Source organism: Pleuronectes platessa, chromosome 2, assembly GCF_947347685.1.
Source record: "Pleuronectes platessa chromosome 2, fPlePla1.1, whole genome shotgun sequence".
Taxonomy (NCBI): domain Eukaryota; kingdom Metazoa; phylum Chordata; class Actinopteri; order Pleuronectiformes; family Pleuronectidae; genus Pleuronectes; species Pleuronectes platessa.
Genome location: NC_070627.1, coordinates 25,488,750 through 25,493,280, shown reverse-complemented (window position 1 = coordinate 25,493,280; position 4,531 = coordinate 25,488,750).

Sequence of the window (4,531 nt, the reverse complement as noted above, 5' to 3'; positions counted from 1 at the left end):
CCATATTAATGGCGTGGCATCAAAGTTCATCACCTCGCCGTGAAACACGAAATTGCTTTAACTTCAGTGTTCATGGTTCTATCTCACTCAAACTACATGTGTGCAACAACATCCCCCCCCTGAAGATTTTCATATGGTTTAAAGGAATGGGCGTGGCAAAATAACTGACTAGCGCCCCCTAACGGGCAGCCCGGCACTACGCTTGGCCGACATGTACAAAAATCGATTTGGGCATGTGTCTTTTCATAACAAACAAATAAGTCTCTTGGATAGATATGCTAGACTAAACAGGAAGCCCGCCATTTTGGATTTAGTGGCCATTTTGGCCCTATTCAACATTTTTACTTTGATTTACTTGTCGTAGAGCTTTCATCAGATCAACTTCAAATTCAGATGAGTGTCATCACAACAAGATTGAGATAAAAACTGATTAAGGGATTTTTTCCCCTTCACACCATGTGACCGTGGCGTGGCGTTAAAGTTTGGTTACACGCCATCAAAACACGAGCATCTGTATCTCGAACATACATGGTCCAATCAAGTCTAAAGTAGACATGCAAGACAAGAGTTCCGGCTTGATGACATCTACACAGAAATTATGACTTGAAATCACAGCGCCCCCTGGTGGCAACATGAAGTGACATGTTTTATACTTTGATGAACTGCTCCTGGCTGTTTTAAGATATACAGCTCAAATGAGCTCAGTCAAGTCATTGAATCAAGGTCAGAATTGTGACATTTCCTCAAACCATGTAAACATTGATGTTTGGCGAAGGATCATCCTTCGCCAAAGGACACGATGTTTTCATAATTCCACTGTGCATTGTCCTATCACTACCAAACTTCTGTCACATGATAAGAGTACAAGCCTGAACAGCTCTATGTGTCAATATATCCTCAGTGTCATAGCGCCACCTACTGATTCACCAGGAAACAGGAAGTACTTTGTTAATCCACTCTGCATTATCCAACCGGCTCCAAACTACTGACCTATGATCACAATACTGATCTGAACAGCTCCACATATAAATATTAGTTCAGGGTCATAGCGCCACCTACTGATCAGTGTGAAAATTAAGTTGTGTTAACATTGTCCAATTGACACAAAATTGCTCACGCTACATCAGAGCGCCTACATGAACAGATATATATGTCTGTGCGTAATAATAGTGATGGCGCCACCTACTGGCAAACCTACTGCCGCAGAGCGCAAAACGCATGCAACGTGGAGAAGTGCATGCTCGATCGATGATGTGCGCTTGGTCATCGATCGCTCTCTCCACCGACCGCAACAGGCTTCAACGTGCGGGTGCTCGGGCCCGCAAGTGCTACAACGTAGCCCTAGTTAGGGCCCGAGCACCGAATGGTGAGAGGCCCTATTGAAATTGTAGGCATTATTCTTATTATTATTATTAGGGCCCGAGCACCGAATGGTGAGAGGCCCTATTGAATCTGTAAGGATTTTTATTATTATTATTATTATTTCCCTTTGGGGGGCTTTTTCAGGGTCTAGACATGCTCAAAAAGTTATGAAACTTTGCAGGAAATTCAAGGTCTGCGGATATTTTAGTATTCTGGAGTAATTGGAATTGGGCGTGGCAAAATGGCTCTACAGCGCCCCCTGGAACCAGCCCCTAGGTTTCCACATAACGGATTTTCATCAAAATCTGGATATAGGTGTATCGTGACCAGTCATGAAAAAAAGTCTCATGGAGCATTATGAAAAACGCAACAGGAAGTCCGCTATTTTGCTTTTAGTGGCCATTTTGGCAATATCCCACATTTTTACTTTTACGTACTTGTCCCAGGGCTTTCATCAGATCAACTTCAAATTCAGATGAGTGTCATCACAACAAGATGGAGATAAAAAATGATTGAGGGATTTTTTTTTTATCACACCGTGTGACCGTGGCATGGCGTTAAAAATTGGTTACACGCCATCAAAACACGGGCATCTGTATCTCGGACATACATGTTCCAATCAAGTCCAAACTAGACATGTAAGACAATAGTCCCCGCCTGATGACATCTATGCATCAATGATGACTTAAAACCGCAGCGCCCCCTGGTGGCAACAGGAAATGTCTTGTTTTTTGCTTGTCTTACACTTGGATGAATTTCTCCTCATCCACTGACCTCAACCATGTCAAACTGTATCAAATGGGTCCCAAGACATTGACAATGAAGACATAAGATTACCGTGACTTTTCGTCAAACGCCATATGAATGGCGTGGCATTAAAGTTCATCAACTCGCCGTGAAACACGAAATTGCTGTAACTTCAGTGTTCATGATTCTATCTCTCTCAAACTACATGTGTGTAACAACAGCCCCCCCCTGAAGATATTCATATGGTTTTAAGAAATGGGCGTGGCAAAAAAACTGACCAGCGCCCCCTATAGGGCAACCCCGACACTACGATGGCCGACATTTATACAAATCTATCGGGACATGTGTCGTTTCATAACAAACAAAAAAATATCTTGGATAGGTATGCTTGACCAAACAGGGAGGCCGCCATTTTGGATTAAGTGGCCATTTTTTTTCCATATTCCACATTTTTACTTGATGCACTTGTCCCAGGGCTTTCATCAGATTAACTTCAAATTAAGATCAGTGCCATCACAACAAGATGGAGATAAAAAGTGATTAAGAGATTGACCTTTCGTCACACCGTGTGACCGTGGCGTGGCGTCTTGAGTTTGATTAAACGCCATCAAAACACGAGGTTCTGTATCTCGGACATACATTGTCCAATCGAGTCCAAACTAGACATGTAAGACAAGGGTGCCATCCTGATGACATCTACACAGAAATTATGACTTGAAATTACAGCGCCCCCTGGTGGCTACAGGAAGTGACATGTTTTATTCTTATTATTCTCCGAACAATGAATTGGCTTTTTGAGGGCTTCAACGTGCTCAAAAAGTTTTTAAACTTTCCAGTAAATTAGAGAGTGGTGAAAATTTACGTAATCTGGAGTATTTGGAAATGGGCGTGGCAAAACGGCTCAACAGCGCCCCCTGGAACCAGCCCTTAGGTTTCCACATAAGCGATTTTCACCAAAATCTAGACACTGGTGTAACGTGAATAATCATAGAAAAAAGTCTCTTGGAGCATTATGAAAAACGCAACAGGAAGCCCGCCATTTTGGATTTAGTGGCCATTTTGGCCAAATTCCACATTTTTAGTTTAATGTACTTGTCGTAGAGCTTTCATCAGATCAACTTAAAAATTAGACGCGTGTCATCACAACAAGATTGAGAAAAAAAATGATCAATGGAATTTTTTTCCGTCACTTCGTGTGACCGTGGCGTGTCGTCAAAGTTTGGTTCCACGCCATCAAAACACGAGCATCTGTATCTCAAACATACATGGTCCAATCAAGTCCAAACTAGACATGTAAGAGAAGAGTCCCGGCCTGATGACATCTACACAGAAATAATGACTTAAAATCACAGCGCCCCCTGGTGGCACCAGGAAATGTCTTGTTTTTTGCTTGTCTTACACTTGGATGTATTCCTCCTCATCCACTGACCTCAACCATGTCAAACTGTACCAAATGGGTCTCAAGACATTGATAATGAAGGCATAAGATAACTGTGCCTTTTCGTCAAACGCCATATTAATGGCGTGGCATCAAAGTTCATCAACTCGCCGCGAAACACGAAATTGCTCTAACTTCAGTGTTCATGGTTCTATCTCACTCAAACTACATGTGTGCAACAACATCCCCCCCCTGAAGATTTTCATATGGTTTTAAGGAATGGGCGTGTCAAAATAACTGACTAGCGCCCCCTAACGGGCAGCCCCGGCACTAAGATTGGCCGACATGTACAAAAATCGATTTGGGCATGTGTCTTTTCATAACAAACAAATAAGTCTCTTGGATAGATATACTAGACTAAACAGGAAGCCCACCATTTTGGATTTAGTGGCCATTTTAGCCCTATTCCACATTTTTACTTTGATTTACTTGTCGTAGAGCTTTCATCAGATCAACTTCAAATTCAGATGAGTGTCATCACAACAAGATTGAGATAAAAACTGATTAAGGGATTTTTTTCCCTTCACACCGTGTGACCGTGGCGTGGCATTAAAGTTTGGTTACACGCCATCAAAACACGAGCATCTGTATCTCGAACATACATGGTCCAATCAAGTCCAAACTAGACATGTAAGACAAGAGTTTCGGCCTGATGACATCTAAAAAGAAATTATGACTTGAAATCACAGCGCCCCCTGGTGGCAACATGAATTGACATGTTTTATTCTTTGATGAACTGCTCCTGGCTGCTTTAAGATATACAGCTCAAATGAGCTCAGTCAAGTCATTGAATCAAGGTCAGAATTGTGACATTTCCTCAAACCATTTAAACATTGAGGTGCGGCGAAGGATCATCCTTCGCCAAAGGACACGATGTTTTCATAAGTCCACTGTGCATTGTCCTATCACTACCAAACTTCTGTCACATGATAAGAGTACAAGCCTGAACAGCTCTATGTGTCAATATTTCCTCAGTGTCATAGC